The sequence below is a fragment of the Choloepus didactylus genome, chromosome X, assembly GCF_015220235.1.
Source record: "Choloepus didactylus isolate mChoDid1 chromosome X, mChoDid1.pri, whole genome shotgun sequence".
NCBI classification, from domain to species: Eukaryota; Metazoa; Chordata; class Mammalia; order Pilosa; family Megalonychidae; genus Choloepus; species Choloepus didactylus.
This window is the reverse complement of record NC_051334.1, coordinates 184,805,408-184,824,605: the sequence shown is the minus strand read 5'-3', so window position 1 is coordinate 184,824,605 and position 19,198 is coordinate 184,805,408.

Here is a 19,198-nt window from a genome sequence, read left to right as displayed (position 1 = left end):
GGGGCACCTGAGGAGGTGCTGTCACTTATCATGGCTTATAAAAAATACAAAGATAGACTCAATACTAAGAAAAAACATCTTAATCTGACAGGGTAGGATGGCACTATGTTGAAGTTAAATATTAAATTTCAAGCATTACTTATTAAGTTAATGATCACTTACTGTGGAAGGAAGGAACTGTTACTGAATCAGATCAGATTCATGTTTGATGGGCAGATAATAAATGAAAGAAATAAACCTGCTGCATGGAAATGGAAGATGGCAATATTATTGATGTTTTTCTGGAGCAAGTGGGAGGTGGTGTCTTACTGAAGAGAGAACTTTCTGTACTTCACTCCAGAAATCTGCTCCTGTATGCCATAATCTGTTCTTATAGACAAAGACATACTGTACTAAAATTTGGTTCCATCATGCTTTGATTACTGAAGTATCATTTTTTGGTATAATTTTTATTCTCTTATTTTATGCCCACCATTTCTTTGTCATATGAGGCATCTGTGTGTGTGTGTGTGTGTGTGTGTGTGAATAGATGGCCAATGGCACATTTTGGTTGATGGAGTCAGTCGTTTTGTTCCCATTTTTTTTTACAGTAACAACAACAAAAAGACACAAAACAGAAAAATTTTGCGTATATTGTTTGATTATAGAATTTCAATGTATTTGATTTATTATCATAAACCTTAAGACAGTTTTATAACTCTTTTGTGGCTTTTACTTGTAGGAAAATTTGCCTTCAAGTAGGGATAAATTCCTCTAAAGTGAATTCTACACAGTTATTTGTAATTTAACTAAAAATCCTGTTTAAAATTAAAATATACATATGTGATAAATAGGAAAACTGTAACTTGGTACATGTCTTAGGACATCATATCACACTCTTATAAAATCTGAGACTTGAGTGGAACATCAGGAATAGCCAAGTCCAACTTTCTTGAATTACATTCAGGGGAAGTGAGAACTAGAGAGAATAAGTGACTTAAGGCTCCACATCTAGTTAGTGCCAAAGTAAAAGCTAAAACTCAGGCTCTCCTAGTCCAGAGATAACTTGAGGTGATGGGATGATCTTGACCTTTGAAGTCACATTGCTGTGTCTTACTAATTGTATTATCTTTTACAAATCCATTAACCTACCTGAGCATCATTTTTCTCAGCTCTGAATTAGGGATTCATTCATTCATTTGTACAATCATTTATTCTAGTATCTTTTATTTCCCAGGCATGATAAGAACAGAAGAAGGGTTGCTAAGATCTGAGAAAGTGTTAGTAAGTGTAGATGCTCACTTCCCATTAATTCTGTTCCTTAACTCCACATAGATAGTTTCATATAATCATAATAGATCTGAGAAAAGTAGCATGGAGTATATATTTCCTCATTTTATCATCAGGAATCTCATCAAAGATCATGAAAATAATATATCATCAAGAGAAATTAAAAACATAAACCTGCTAAAAGTAGAAGATCATTTGTTGATGTTCTCAACTCTGGCTGCACATGGAATCCACCAGGGAGCTTTTTAAATTTTCCTTTTCCTTTTTTTTTTTTTTTTTTTAATACTGATGCCTGAACTTCACCACTCGAAGTTCTGGTTGATTGTTGGGGGTGTGGAGGAAAGTACATACTTTTTTGAAAAGCTTGCCGGATGATTACAATGTGTAGATGGGATGGACAACCAGTGGGCTAGACTGAGCAGGGTGAGTTTTCAATGGGCTGTGTTGACTGGTTTTCTGTGGGCTACATGGCTGAGTAGGGTAAAGAGGCTGAAGGTGTCAGCTCCTGTAGTTCCGTTAATGTCTTACTAAGCTCAGCTGTGATCTTAACCAGCCCTAGCTGAGATGCTTCTTTTTTTCTTTTTTTTTTCATTTTATTCTAAACATAAAAGAAATTACAGTTCAGTGGGGGGTGGCATGAAATTCAGAAAAACATGATTATTGACATGAATATAGTGTCCTGCTATCTCCTGGCTGTTATAAGTTTGGCTTTGAGAGTGACACCCCCCTGGGAATATCTGAAGAACGCTATGGCAAGTTGAAATATCAGTGCATCACAGCTTTGTTAGTATCTTCTTGTTCAAATATTTTCTTGAAAAACACTTAACCAAAGATTATCTTTATTTTCTGTCTTTAGCCCACGAGGAGAGTGGGGCTCACACAGGGTCATTGAAAGCTGTTCTGGCTCTTTCTGTTAAGACTTAACCATGCTATGTCCAGGAAATATTCAATAGGAATATTGATGAAATTTTCTATTGATCAGAATGTTCTGAGTTCTGAGGGAGAGAATATAGAATGCAAGGTACCTGTCTTGAGCTATAAACAGCAGAATGGGAAAAGCAAAGGGGGTATTTTATGAGACACTTTATTGCTGTTGTGGGGTGTCAACCTGATCTTGTTCCCTTTGCATTCACCACCTCCCTTGCCTCTATGAACACAACACACAGACACACATACACGCGCACACACACACACACACACACACACACACACACACACACACACACACACACACACACACACTGGCTTCCCGATTACTTTAGACCCACCAGAGTCACTAATAAGTTGTAACGACAAAGATTATATATCTCAAAAACCTATCCATCCCCTCATCCTGTCTTCCTATGATCATAGTCTTGAAATAAAGGTGATCTCCCAAAACTAGGGTCAGTGATTTAGTCAACAGCGTATTCTTGGCTCTCACTCTCTCTCGCCTCCCTATATTCATCTTTGCTGCCAAGCACACCTGGGCCAGTGAAAGCCCTGAATCCAGCGCTCTGCCCTCCATGCATGGTTTGGTCCTATTTGATGTAATAGAAGGTCTCAAGCCAGTCTGGTTAGTGGCAATCCCTTTCCTCAGGAATGGATACCAACTTCCCTACCTTTGCTTTCTGGCTGGGATCCTGCTGTGCGGACAAGTCTCTGGATAATACTGCCTCTGCACTGCGGGAGGTCTGAGCAAAGACTGTTTCATGAATCATCTGCTTTTGTCTCTGCTCCTGCAGCTGAATGCAAACTGCAGAATTGGCTAGTACCTCCATTACGGCAGAGTGTTATGACAAGGCTCACTACATTCTGTCAGATACAGGAGCCAGCCTCTGCCTCTTGTTGTCTGTCTTTCCTCAATGTGCCAGCTCTACTGGTGCCATCAAACCTGTCTTCTGAGCTCCTTCCTGATGCCAGGGAAGGGCTACAAGGCCTAGTTTACTTCATCTTGAGCTTACTTGCTGCACTCAACTGGCCTACAGGAAACCTCATGTTATCAGGGTCAAACATTTCAGCACATTTTACTCCTCGGGTTTGAATCCATTGAATTAACTTGCAGTCCCAGGGAAGGCTCTCCTGTCACAATCCCTATACTACCTGCAGGCTTGGACACTGAAAAGCTAGCCTATTACCTTACAGACAAAATAGAACCTGTGTCTCTTTTGTTCCCAATTACCACTAACTTTATTGTTTCCTGGGTCTGGAATTTGGAAATATTGGCTTTCTGCATGAGCATATATAAATCTCTCCTCAGCTACTGCTTCCCCTTAGACCATGTGGTGTTTTTTTTTTATGCTTAAACTGGATTTTCCTCATAAGACCCATAGGTTATAATACATGCTTTTTATGTGCATGTATATTTTTGCAAAATACCAAAAATGCCTTTGGCTTCTAGATGCTATATAAGGAAAACATGCAATGTTATGACTGTTTCGTTTTCATCCCCTTCTAGTTAAAGCTATTTTTCTTTTAGAAACTCACAGCCAGAGTTGGCAGCCTGGGAAGGAGGAAATCTGCTGCTGGTAAAGAACATTCCCCAGATCTTTCCCATAATATTTATTTTATTAAAATAAATCTGCAAATCAGTTGCCTTTAACTAATATATAAGTGACTGGAGATTCATGCTTTTATATTAAATTGAGCCATCTGCTACTCACCAAGCCTGTTCTTTTCTCACATCGGTGTGTATAGTTGGGAGTGACACTAATGATACTTGAAGAGTGGGGCACTTTACCAGAGAAGTTGGTCTGTAAGGATGTTATTAAAAATGTATTCACTTTATTTCTCAACCATGATAATTTTACCCCAAAAGAAAAATAAAAACAAAAAAAAAAGGTGAAGTGAAACCTTATTTCTAGCCTCTGTTATTGCAGTGACTCCAGAGGAAAGGGTTGGGGCAGTGCTGTCCACTGTAACTTTCTGTGCTGTTCCATATCTATGAAATGTAGCTATTATGACTGAGGGACTAAATTAAAAAAATTATCTAATTTTAATTAATTTCCGTTTTAATTTCAATAGCCACGTGTGCATTGGACAACGTAGTTAGCTGATTGGACTCCAGAGTGGCTCTTTCATTGCAAGGTTAAGATTCTCACAGCCTTATGTTGCCCTTTCATTTAAAAACTCTGATTCCCTTTCCCCTCCCCCCATTAGTAAATCTGAGAAGCCTGAACATTTTATATGTTGTTAGTTATTAAAATAATATGCCCCAGAATCAGTTGTCATGGTGGATTAAAAGTGAATTTCTGTAGAGAACGTGGTTTTAAGATTCTTAGAATTGCTGAGGGGAGACAAAGGGAAAAAAACAAATTAAACAGGTAGTTTAATGAAATGTTCAACGTATTTTCCCTCTAAGAGGCAGGTATTAATCTTTTTATTCTGAGAAGGCACATGTCAGATGTAGACATTGTTTCTTGGTGTTGGATTTACCATAAGGTAAGAGTTCAAGGGTAGCAATAGTGTAGCAATTATATGGAATTACTGGAATAAGTTGACTGGAGGTTTAGAGGCATCAACATGCTAGACAAATGGAAAGAGTCAGAATCTTTCAACATAAGCCAAATGGGAATGCTGGTCTGTAGTCAGCAAGAGGAAACTTATAAAAACAAATTGTATAATCCTGAATTATAAAACAATTGCATGATCACAGGATAGAGCAGAACTGGTTTAGGAGTGGTTTATGTGAAAGGTATTTTGTTGTAAGCCACCATTTTGAGGTCACTCTTAAAAAGGTGATGCAATCCATGTACTACTAGAAGTACAATGTCCAGACCACAGAAAAATAAATTAACTCAAGTTGTATTGATTCAAACATGTCAATAATATTTATTTATTTTGAAGGAAGCAATGTCAAACCAGGATGCCTCTAGAGGAAACTAGGAAAGGTTGAAAATAGCATGAATATTAAACTGAGAGGAGGTGACTGTGGTTGGGGTGTCATTAAACATTTGATGAGTGATCATATAGAAGAAAGACCAAGTGTTGGGTTTTACCAATTGGCAAAATCAGTGGGTAGAAGTCAAAAGAAGGATAATTTTGGCTCAAAATAAAACTTTATATTCTAATACATTTAAAGAGGTCCAAATGTAGAATATCCTGCCTTGTGAGGTAGTGAATTTCCCGTCATTATGGGCAGGCAATTAAGGCTGGATGGCATTTAGGAAGGCTGTTGAAAATATTGGATGGGAGGCAAGACCAAGTGGCCGCCAAGGACCCTTTTAGGCTTCAGTTTCAGATGGCATGAACTCACTTAGTATCTGACTGCATCATTTTTATATTGAGATGTCATCAATGCAAAGAGAGCTATGCAGTCCATTTTGGATTCCCAACCATTTTTTTTTAACAATGGTGCTATTATACTGCTTCATGTTATGATATCTTTTTTTTTAAATTTTATTTTGAAATAAATTCAAAGTTATAGGAACAGTTGCAAAAACAATACAAACCCCATACACAGAACTCCAGCATACCCTGACCCCCCTCCCCTGATACCCCGATCCACCAACTTTAGCATGCTGTCACACCACCATTTCTTTCTTTCCCTCCCTATCTATCATCCATCATCTATTGCTCTGTCTTCTGAACATATGAGAGCTAGATGCACACATCCTTGAACAAACACTATAATTCACATATACCTTTCGCATGGACAAGAACATTCTTTTATGCAATCTCATTAAGCGCAGCTAAGAAGTTCAAGAAATTCAACATTGATATAAAGCTTACATTCTATATTTCCTTTTTTTTTCTTGTGTCCCATCTGTGTCCCTTTGAGCCTCCTGTCCTCCATCCTCAGATCCCATCCAGGATCATCCTTGGCATTCAATTGTCATCTATTTAGACTGTCTTTTTTTTTTTTTTTTTCTATTGTGGAAACATATATACAGCCTCAGTCTTCTCATTCCACCCCCTCCCTAGCATTCCATTAGTGGGATTAATCACATTTAGAATGTTGTAATGCTCTTTCCCACCATCCATTACTAGAAATTTCCCTTCACCTCAGACAGCAACCCTACACTCATTTCTTAACTCCCCATTGCCCCTTCCCCCACTTCTCGTAACCCATACTCTACTTTTCATCTCTATGGTCATATTCTCTGATAATTTCTTTGTGTTTACTGGGGGGTTTAAAATTAACCTCTTAAATCCATAACAATCTTATTTTTCTTTGATACCAACTTAACTTCAATAGGACACATAAACTATGTTCCTTTACTCCTCCATTCCCTCACCTTTATATAGTTCTTGTCAAAAATTACATATTTTACATTGAGTCCAAAACCACTGATTTGTCATTAGAGTTTGTGTATTTTATATCGTGTAGGAAGTAAATAGTGGAGTTATAAGTAAAAAATTATTGACTTCTATTTGTATTCCGTTGTGGTCAGAGAATGTACTTTGAATGTATTCAATTGTTTTTTTTTTTAAATTTATTGAGGCTTGTTTTATGTGCCAACATATGGTCAATTCTGGAGAAAGATCCATGATCACTAGAAAAAAATGTGTGTCCTGGTGATTTGGGATGTAAGGTTCTATATATGTCTGTTAAAATTCTCTATATCTCTCTCTCCTTTCTTTGTGTCTCTGTCAGTAGGGCTCCCTTTAGTATCTGAAGCAGGGCAGGTCTTTTACTGGCAAAATCTCTCGGCATTTGTTTGTCTGTGAAAAATTTAAGCTCTCCCTCAAATTTGAAGGAGAGTTTTGCTGGATAAAGTATTCTTAGTTGGAAATTTTTCTCTCTCAGAGTTTTAAATATGTCATGCCACTGCCTTCTCGCCTCCATAGTGGCCACTGAGTAGTCACTACTTAGTCTTATATTGTTTCCTTTGTATGTGGTGAATTGCTTTTCTCTTGCTGCTTTCAGAACTTGCTCCTTCTCTTCAGTATTTGACGCTCTGGTCAGAATATGTCTTGGAGTGGGTTTATTTGGATTTATTCTATTTGGAGTTCGCTGGGCATTTATGCTTTGTGTATTTATATTCTGTAGAAGGTTTGGGAATTTTTCCCCAACAATTTCTTTGAATACTCCTTCTAGACCTTTACCCTTCTCTTCCCCTTCTGGGACACCAATGAGTCTTAAATTCAGACGTTTTATTTTCTCTATTGTATCCCTGAGATCCATTTCGATTTTTTCAATTTTTTCCCCATTCTTTCTTTTGTTCTTTCATTTTCTGTTCTGTGGTCCTCTAGGACACTGAGTCGTTGTTCGACTTCCTCTAATCTTGTATTATGAGTATCCAGAGTCTTTTTAATTTGGCCAACAGTTTCTTTTATTTCCATAAGATCTTCTATTTTTTTATTTACTCTTGCAATTTCTTCTTTATGCTCTTCTAGGGTCTTCTTCATGTCCTTTATATCCTGTGCCATGTTCTTCTTCATGTCCTTTATATCCTGTGCCATGCTCTCGTTCTTTGATTGTAGTCCTTTGATTAATTGCGCCAAGTACTGTGTCTCTTCTGATAGTTTGATTTGGGTGTTTGGGATTGGGTTCTCCATATCGTCTGGTTTTATCAAATGCTTTAAGATTTTCTGTTGTTTTTGGCCTCTTGGCACTTGTTTTGCTTGATAGCTGTGATCTTCCAGGACCTCTGCTGAGGGAAGACTGTGCTACGTCACAAGTGCACGCCGTCCCTCAAGGGAAGCCCCGGGCCACTGGGCCATGCAGGGGCGCTCCCAGCCTGATGCAAAGATGGCTGAATGGGGCATCCCCCCCCCCCTTTTCACACAGCTCCGCCTTCCCAGCTCTGGGACAACCAGCTGTGTATGCACCCAAGGCCACTGTCCATGGCTGATATTGTGGCATGTGTGCAGTGCCATAGGATACACTCCCTGTCAGACTGGGTTTCCTGGCGTGGCTCTGGGCTGTGGGTATGGCCCCGGGCAGGAGTGTCTCCAGCCCACCAGGGAGCCGGCTGCAAGCAGCGGGGTTTCTTTCTCCTTTTGGCTCTCCCCTCCACTCCCCTGGCCTGAGGGAATCAGCAGTTGTCTATCCTCCATGCCAGACACTGAGAGGTTGGCACAGACCACTCCTGCCGTGCTTCACTGCGCAGTTCTCACCGTCGTAACTGCAGCCGCTCCTGGGTTTTTTTTTTTTTTTTTTTAAAAAGAACTAGTCCATCTCCACACACCAACCCTCGGTTTCCCCACACCATAGCGCAGCCGCGGGACTTTCAGCTGGCTTACTCACTTGTTTCAGAATGCAGACTCCCAGTTTCACCAAGTGCACGGTCCCTGTGGTTTTAGCAGACCTTGTCCAGCTGGTGCATCACTGAAACTGGTATTCTGGGTCACTTTCTGGTTTTATCTAGTATTTTTCACAGAGGTGTTTTTTGCCCTGTCTCACCTAGCCACCATCTTAGGTTCTCCCTCATGATATCTTTTTTTAAAAGCATTACAAGTATGTTTTGGGAAAAGTATACATGGAATAGCAGTTTCATTGCAAATAGCATATTGTAGAAGTCAAGGGCAGGAGTTTTTTCTTGTCCTGGTTCCACCACTTGCTAAGCTATGTGACCTTGGGTAAGTCACTTTACCTCTCTGAACATTAGTTGTAATTTTATTAAAGAAGTTGTAGTTTTACAGAAAAATCATACAAAAAACACAGAGTTTTCTTTTTTACTTCGTGGTTAAATATGGCTAATAATAGTACCAAAATTTTGAACAGTTATGAGGATTAAATGAAACATGTAAAGCACTTAGGTCAGTGCCTGATACACAGTAAGTGTACATACAGTAAATGATTACTATTGTTATTATTATTCTTGTTTTTCTGTAATTATTGGAGGTTAGACCAAAAATATCCCCTCCCTATAAAATAATGCAGACATTGTACTCTCTGCTCACAGCATAATAAGGCTGCCTTTGTGACTGCTTTCTGTAATTATTTGATAAGTTATCCTTGTTTAGTCTATGGGCAGTTTCAACATTTAATTCACTCACCTTATTTACAACATAAAAAATAACAGAACTTCTGAAGCAATAGATAAAAATGTTATCACTTTTTGAATAATGCATTCAGTTAAAAATTAAATGATTTAGGACATAATTGCTTCTGGAAATGACTTTATGAGCAGTGGAAGGATTTAGTGGAACTGAAAAATGAAGCAATTGCACAAAGTGTGATTTGATTTCTTACCAGGGCTACATGTGAGGTGGCTAATTACTGCCATGTTTTGTGGGGTGTGGCCACTTTGATATTAGTAAATAAGAATGTTCTATTATCCAAAGTCATATTTATTTTTTCAAAGTTATACACTTTGAAGTATGGTTAATGCATGCTTATGTTGGTAGATTTTAGAACTCAAATATGAGTTACTTCTTTTCTAAGTGGAAACACAATCTGAATTGGGTATTATTGATTTTTATTTGCTTGAAGTGGTCTTGATAATAGTAAAAGGATTCTTATCTGTAAAATAGCAATGCTTTCTTCATAAGATTATTGTGATATTAAATGAGACAAGGTATATGACATAAAAAGCTTTATAAACTGGGAAACTTTAAATAGTTTTAAGCATACTTCTTTACTTCAGGAGTTCTTGAAGTGTTACTATAATTACGTTCATTGGAAAACTCCAAGAGAGGAATAATAGTATTCAGCATTTTCCAAATTCTCTTGATCATGGTGCTGTTTCTTTCCTGGATCATCTTGAAAGACAGTGTTCTGTGGATGGTTTGTCCAAGATCCTCATTTTGCAGAAAGGGATCTAACCTTTCCCAAGATCACACAGTAATTTAGTGGTAGAGACAGAACCAAAATTTAGATATTTCCACTCATAGTCCAGTGTAAGTCTGCAGTCTATATTTGACAACTTTGTTGGAAATAAGTGGTTGCCAATTAGTTCCTCCTCATTTCAGCTGAAGAGGGAACTGAGTTGTATATCTCATGAACCAAATCTGTAAAATAAGGTTAATGGCCAAATGTCCTCTTTAGAAGCATCATTGACTGAGACTTTGGGATTGAAATGTCTCCTTGATAAGTGCTATCCTTTCTTGAGCATTTCCTGCAGATATCCTTGGCCTTACATTGTTAACCGAACCTGAAATCTAACAACTTTTGACATGTTTATTGATAAATATAATTACATATATTGATCTATGCATTTATAGAGCTAGATGAATAGAAAGAGATATAATTTTCCAATTTGGGATAATTCTATACTTGCTGTGTTTAGTAATAGATGTCAAATTTAATTTTATTCAGTTTAACAGAGGAAAAAGGAAATGATATAACTGAAGAAATCTCTAAATTTTAAATAAATATTGCTTCTCCAAAAAAAGATACTAGATCTGTAACTGTATGAAAAGCAAAGAGTTGGAATTATTATTTTTACAATTACATGCATGATAGGCAGCCTCTAAGATGGCTCTAATGATCCCCTTCTACTGGTATTCTAGCTCTTTTGTAATTCCCTCCTTGTGAGTGCGGGCTGTGGGCTTTATTTAGTGATTTGCTAAATTGTCAATAGAAGGAAGCAGAAGTAATATCACTTATAAGATTGTTACAAAAAGATTGTGGCTCCCATCTTGGGTTCTCTCATACATTAACTTGCTTTCTTACAAGCTCATCTGCTCTGAGGGAAGGCAGCTGCCATGTTGTGAGCTTTCCTATGGAGTAATAGAGGGGTCTATCCATGTGGCAAGGAACTGAGATTTGCCTATGGCCAACAGCCAATGAGGAACCAAGACCTTCAGTCCATTAGCATGTGATGAACTGAATCCTGCCAATAAACATGGTAATGAACTTGGAAGCAGATCCACCCCCATCAAGCCTTCAGATGAGACCAAAGTCCTGGCTATCACCCCAACTACAAACTCATGAGTGACCATGAGCTAGAGGCACCCAGCTCAGCTGCATCTTGATTCCTGACTCATAAAACCTGAGATAATCAATATTTGGTTTTTTATACCTCTAAGTTTTAGGGTAATTTGCGATGCACAATTGAAAATGGATATAGCATGTTTCATCTTTAGACATCTATTGACCATCTGCTATAAAAGATGAGGAAATTTGGACACTTGTTCTTCCTCTCATCTCTCTTCCGGATTATGGTTAATTATACAATTATTTTTACATTGTCAAAGTTTTCAGAATTTGTACATTGTCAGATTTTTTCTTATTATTTTCATTCTGTTCTGTAACTATAATTTCCTCAGATGTTTGGTACCAGAAGAGTGTTTCTACTGTCTCTTTTTTGTGACTATCTTTTTTCAATGAGGCTTGTGCCATGATGCTCTTTCTGTTATTCCAGAGGATGCAGTAAGAGTAAAACTCTCAAAGCCAAAAGATGTGGATTTGCTTGCACGGACAGCAAGACACTGTGTCACAGGGAAGATTGTTCTCCTCTTTATAATGTCTTAGAGAAGAGAAATCCACAGAGAGAGAGTAGGTGATGACAATTCGGAATCGGAAGGGAGAGCAGGCTAAGTCCCTGACATCCCCATGGGAAGGAAGTAGACACAAGAAGGTAAGTGACACGTCAGTGGGTTATACAGCTAGTCAATGGTAGAATTGAGATTAGAACCAAGCTGGCAGGATCTGTGTGTTTAATCACCATGCTGTACTGCCTTGTCAGGGAGTGAGCACTCGATAAATAATGGTAGTCAGTATTATTATCATTCCTTTGGCTCTCCAATGCGAGATGGGAATTGCCAGAGCTTAGTGTGAATGCTTGGTAGTAGAGGAAATGTATGTTCATTCCTTTCCATTCTGGGAGGTGTCAAAAGCATGGCTTGGTAATCAGGGCTTTATTTGTTAGAAAGTGGCAGTTACCGGAAAGGAAACAAACTACTTGCTAGGAGTCAATCTACTAAGAGCTCTAATTGTAAAGAAACCACCCTTTTCATTGATCGTCTTCCCATCACAGTTTCAAGTACTCCTTAGCCTTGCTGTGAGCATTAAAGGTTTTTGTTTCCATGCACTTCAGAGAGAGATTCATGGGGTGGTTGATGGCTATTGCTCTTTTTCTTGTTTAAACCTGGCTCCTTTTGTGGCTTTGGTGCTCTTTGTTTCCTATTCTTCACCCATTACAAATATGTTCTTGCAAAAGCTAAATGTGGCTCATAGGAGTAAGCCCCTACTTCTCTGTTCTGCTCATAGCTCCTGGGTTCAGTTATGCTGTTGAGTGCTGAGGGTTGATTCACCCACCTGCCATATCACGCATGTGATTTTAAGCTGCCAGTGCTGGATGGACAGAGTCCTCTCAGCACCAGCTGTCTTAGGGGCATACCAATTACTAGATGTCTAGCTCTGATTCAAATTTGAATAGTACTAATACAGGAGTCTGGTTGGGCTTTTTGTAATTTAGGGAAATGGAGTCATCTGGAACTCAATTGAAATTTGGTCTAAGATGAAAATGAAGAAATAAACAAGCAAATTGTTGAGGATTTTAGTTCCCTTAAGAGTTAGAGAATCTGTCTGGTCATAATGTGCAGTGTGTAAAAGTGGCATCCTGCAACAATATAAAGATTTTCCTTATCACGAAGGAAGTATAGCTCAATTTTAAAAATTCTGACACTCAGCTTTTTCTCACACACATTTACCAACTTTCATTGGATTTTAAATTTTAGAGCTTTGTATGTATCTGAATGCTGCTTTCTGGTTGTAATAATGAGTCATTAAAGACTCATTGAACATGAATCATAATCTGCTGCTTTATCTATTTATGGTGGCATTTTGTGTTTGTTTCTTACTCTCAGTGTTGCTTTTGAAATTGCTGTCATAGAATTCTTATAAAAATCCCAAAGAAAGGAGCTGTGTTTTTTTTGTTTTTTTTTTGTTTGTTTTTTATTTTCTTTTGTTTACAACAGTAGATAACGGTCCCTTACATCTGTATAGTGCTATAAAGGACTTTCAGGTATGCTGTCCTTTTGTTTATTACTGCAAAATTGTGAGGCAAGCATGTTAGATATTCTTATTCTCATTTTGTAGATGAGAAAATTCAGACTCCAAAAGATTGCCTTGTTTAGAAAACATTTGATTGCAAATCCGACACACTAGCATATGCAGAAAAGTTATTTATTTGTTCAGGTATCTGGGAAGAATGGGTGGTATGTCCTCAGGATTTAGGCACTCATGTGGCAATTGGTCTCTTTTTTGCTCCTGGTCCCTTACTTGCTCCTTCACCAGCTTCTGTCAAAGCTTCTGCCTGCTTGTTGACCTTGTTCTCTCAGCTTCCTCCACCTAGCTGAGGGCATGGCCACTGGCAGCTATGGGGCTCATATCCTTGATTTTGTGAAATCCAGTGGGAAACAGAAAGACCACCCCTCACCAACACCAACTCTGTAAACCCCATGGAAAGATTCCAAATGACCTGGCTTGGGTTATGTGCCAATTCTTGGATCAACACTTCTATCCAACGAGATGAAACATTGTAATTGGTCTGGACTATGTCAGATAGGTTCCCATGGCCAGGGTAGCAGAGTCTGTAACTAGAAGAAAAAGGAAAAGAAGCTGAACTTCACAGAAGACAAAACTGTAAAAACCATGGAGGTTAAATAATGGCTCAGTGTCTTCTCATTCTTGGGCCAGTATTTCTGATCACCATACCATACTGTTGAATGATGTATAGGTCTTTCAGAGTGTGTCATTTTGGAAGAAATTCTTTTTTAGAAGTACACAAGGGTCCCATTAATTTATTTTATTTATTTGCTTATTTTTATTTTGAAATAATTACAGATTCACAGTAAATTTAAAAACAGTACACAGAGGTCCCAAGTACCCTTCACCCAGTTTTCCTCAGTGTTAACATCTTATATAACTATAGTACAATATCGAAACTAGGAAATTGAAATTGGTACAGTCCACTGACCTTATTCAGATTTCACCTGTTTACATGCATTCATTTGTGTGTATACGTGTAGAATTATGCAGTTTTATTACATGTGTAGATTTATGTAACAACCACCACAATCAACATACAGAACTGTTGCATCTCCCTTGTGCTAACACTTTATTATTTACACTCATATTCTTCTACTCCATCTCTAATTCCTGGCAACAGCTAATGTCTTCTCCATCTCTATACTCTTTTCATTGTGTGACTGGTATGGAAATGGAATCATACAGTATGTAACCTTTTAAGACTGGCATTTTTCACTCAGCATTATATCCTTAAGATTCATTCAAGTTGTTGTGTGTATTAATAATATATTGCTTTTTATGGCTGAGTAGAATTCCATGTTATAGATGCACCATAGTTTGTTTAACCATTCATTGTTGAAGGATATCTGGGTTTTGGTTCCGGATTTTGGCTGTTACAAATAAAGCTGTTATGAACATTTGTGTACACACTTTTATGTGGGCATGAGTTTTCATTTCTCTGGGGTAAAGGCTCGAATGCAATGTTGGGTCATATGACAAGCTTTAGTTTTGTAAGAGACTGCCAAACTTTGTTCCAGAATGGTTGTACAATTTACATTCCCACCAGCAATGTATGAGTAATTTAGTTTCTTTGCATCCTCACCAGAAACTGGTTTTGCCACTATTTTTTATTTTAGCCATTCTGATAGGTGTGAGTGATACCTCACTGTGATTTTAATTTCTATTTCCCTAATCGCTAATGATGAACATAATTTCATGTGCTTATTGATCATCCATATATCATCATTGGTGAGTTATCTCTTCATGTCTTTTTTCCATTTCCTAATTGGATTTTATTTTTCTTTTGGGTTTTGAGAGTTCTTTATATTCTAGAAAGGTACCATATCAATATATGTAGCTCACAAATATTTTTTCCCAGTCTGTCTGTAGCTTGTATTTTCATCCTCTTAACAGGGTCTTGCAGAATACATTTTTACATTTTGATGGAGTCCAATTTATCCATCTTTTCTTTTATGGATCATGCTTTTGGTGTCATATCTAAGAACTCTTCATGTAGCCATAGGTCCTGAAGATTTTCTTCAATGTTTTCTTTTAAAATTTTATAGCTTTGCATTTTACATTTATGTCCATGATATATTTGGGGTTAATTTTTGTGTAAGCTATAAGGTTTAGGTTGAGGTTCATATTCTTCTTTTGCCTATAGATGTCTATTCACTTTTAATTCAAAGGGACCATTTTCAACAATGGTTTATACATTTATATTCTCAGTGTATACAATGGTTTATGTATTTATATTCTCAGTGTATTCTCAGAAATACAAACATATTTCTTGATAATTTTAGTATCTTATTGGTACTCAAAACAGTGTTGGGCTTAAGGTAGGAGCTCAGCAAATGCTTGGCTAATGGGTCAGAAAGTTCTTTGTTCTGATCTTAGCTTCCCCACTCACTTGAGGAACTTTAGCCAAGTCACTTAGAGTCTCAGTTTCCTTATGTACAAAATGGGGTAAAAATGCCTGTCTGTCTCTCTCACAGAAATAATATATGTCAAAGCTGCTTTAAAGAGTTAAGTTCTCTAGTGAGTTCAAATTCTAGGATTTTGGAGTTGACTGAGGAAAACACTTGACAGCTGTTTTGAGTACCAATAAGATACTAAAATTATCAAGAATCCTGTTCTGTCAAAAGACGCTTTTGGAGGAAGTTTAATGGAGGGCAAGGACACACTGATCATGAAATGAGGGTATAATAATGAGATAATAGATTTCTATCCTTGCTGGGGCAAGACAGCTGTGACCATGATAAACAAATATAAAACTAGGCAGCAGAAAATTATTATAAGTAATTAGTGATGAATGGTTTATTAGTAAAGGAAAAAGACAAATGAAAGGGAAAGATAGAAGGTATTTTCAAGGAAGAACAGATACCAAATCAGTGGCCTTTGTTATCAGGGTTTGGAAACTACCATCCAGGAAGGGATGGGTTTATGAGAGGGAAATTCAGCTCCCTTCACAAAGATGCATTGTCATTTCTCATATACGCCTTTGCTGTGTGTCAATGATGCTATCAATAACAATAATGATTGCAAAAACTAAATCTGACTAAGCATTTTCTATGTGCTATCACGCACTGTGCTAAAGACATCATGGATATTATTTAGTTTAATCGTCACTGCAATTTCATGAGGAAAGTGCTATTATAGTCCCCATTTTACAGTTAAGGAAACCACAGCAAAGAAACTTGACAGAGAGAAGAACAATCTTCCTTCCAACCAGTTAGGTTCATTGTACTTTATTTTGCTTGGGATGATGGAATGCATTTTAATATTTAGAAGAATGTGATTCTAACTTTAGGGCATAAAATAAGTCCTTCAAATCATCACAGCTGCTCTAAGTGCATGATAATAGGACAGATTTTCCCTGGGGCCATGGTCTCCCAGTAGCAAGATAGCTATGTCTGGAGGGACATCAGCATTTTAAGGTCATAAAGGTACCCGCTCTATATTCATGCCTCCTTATTTGTTGGATACACCTTGCCATTGCCAACATGATATTCATTATTCATTTCAAGGAGGGGTCACTAACAAAACAGGCCCAACCAAAGATGTATCACAAAGGTGGTTGTGAGTTCAAGCTTTGCAGTCAGACTTTCAATTCTTTTGTTCATGAAACATATATTTATTGAGCACATACTCTATGCTAGGTACTCTCCTAGGTACTGGGGATACAATGTGAACCAGACTGGCAAGGCCCCAGCACTTATGGATCTTAGGTTCTAGTGAGAGAGAGAGAGAGAGAGATGGAGAGAGAGAGAGAGAGAGAGAGAAAGAGAGAGAGGGAGAGAGAGGTCCTTTTTTTTTTTTTTTACTTTTTTTTAAATTAAGTTTTACTGAGATATATTCGCATACCATACAATCATCCATGGTGTACAATCAACTGTTTACAGTACCATCTTATAGTTGTGCATTCATCACCCCAATCTATTTTTGAACATTTTCCTTAAACCAGAAAGAATCAGAATAAGAATAAAAAATAAAAGTAAAAAAAGAACACTCAAATCATCCAACCCATCCCACCCTTATTTTTCATTTAGGTTTTGTCCCCATTTTTGTACTCATCCATCCATACACTGGATAAAGGGAGTGTGATCCACAAGGTTTTCACAATCACACTGTCACCCCTAGTAAGCTACATGGTTATACAATCATCTTCAAGAGTCAAGGCTACTGGATTGGAGTTTGGTAGTTTCAGATATTTACTTCTAGCTATTCCAATATATTAAAACCTAAAAAGTGTTATCTATATACTGCATTAGAATGTCCACCAGAGTGACCTCTCGACTCCATTTGAAATCTCTCAGCCACTGAAACTTTATTTCGTTTCATTTTGCATCCCCCTTTTGGTCAAGAAGCTGTTCTCAATCCCACGATGCCAGATCCAGATTCATCCCCGGGAGTCATATCCTGCGTTGCCAGGGAGATTTATACCCCTGGGAGTCAGGTCCCACGTAGGGGGGGAGGCAGCAAGATCACCTGCCAAGGTGGCTTAGTTAGAGAGAGAGGGGGCCACATCTGAGCAACAGAGGCACTCAGGGGGAGACTCTTAGGCACAATTATAAGCAGGTTTAGCCTCTCCTTGCAGCAACAGGCTTCACAGGGGTCAACCCCAAGACAGAGGGCTCAGCACATCAAGCCATCAGTCCCCAGTGTTTGTGAGAACATCAGCAACAATCCAGGTGAGGAAGTCCAACACCTCTGCATTCTCCCTCAGCTCTTCAGGGGGGCCCTGAATATATATTTTTATTCTCCACCCAAATTACTTTAGGATGTGTTGCCATTCATTCTAATCTATACAGATCTACCATAGCTCACTTCCTATTCAAAGTTCCATGTAATTGTAGTGTTTGAACAGACTGTAGAAGTTTTATTGTTTAGAAAATATAGATCCTACATCAAATAAACATCTCTTCCCTTGGTCTCACATGGGAGTTGACGTTTGAACACAATCAGTTTCAACCTTTACCCTTTGGCCCGATTTGCTCTAGTCTTAACCAGATTTGCTTCATTCATATCTCTAATTGAGGTCTGGGTTTTTTTTCAGCATTTTTTAACAGTTGCTGTATGCGTAAATACTGATATTCATATTGGCCAAGCTCTAGCTCTGAGTTTCAGGTGTCACACAGATACCCAATGTTCCAGAGACCCAATCAGGTTCTACATTAAGGGATCAACATCTCAAAGTTTGGAGATAGCCTTTACAATTCAGGAATAGATTTGACTGCTGTAAGAGCTCACAGTCTAGGGAACATTACAATAATCATTTCCCTGTTAGGCTGTGCTCTAAGATTCAGTTCTGAGTTTACACATTGTAGTTAGTCCATATTGGTGAGGCCTTTGTTTCTGGTGTACTTCACTCAAAATGCTGTCTACAGGATCCATTCACCTCCTTGCATGTCTCACAACTTCACTCCTCCTCGTGGTTGCTCAATATTCCATTGTATGCATACACCACAGTTTATCATTCTGTTTCTCAGTCAGTGTACCCTTAGGCCACCTCCACCCACTGCAAATCATGAATACTGTGTCCATGAACACCAGTGTGAAAACATCCATTCATGTCTCTGCTTTCAGATCTTCCAAGAACATACCCCGTAATGAGGTTGCAGGACCTTATGGCCCCCACATACTTAGCTTCTTGTGGAGCCACCACAGTGACCTCCAGAAAGGCTACAGCATTCTGCCTCCTCATCAACAGTAAATAGATACATCCGAGAGGTGCTTTTTACATATAAATTTATAAATTGAGAAATAGCCTTCTGGAGTCAGTGATCTTTAAATTGAGCCCTGAAAGATGGGAAAGGAAGAGAGTTGGAGAAAAAGTATTCCAAAGAGAGGAATTATGTCACACGTACATTCCTTAGAGCGGGACACAGAGGTCTACATGATCAGAGTCCTGTTGACCTAAGTCTGCCTCCCTGTCTCCAATCTCTCCCCAACCACTGAGTGCTGTTTCGCACTTTCTTGTCACTGCACATACTGTGCCCACTGCCCTGAAATCTTTCCCTAAATTTGTTTTTGGGTGACTTCAACTGATCCTTCAAGATTTGGCTCAAGGGTCCACTTCGCTTACTA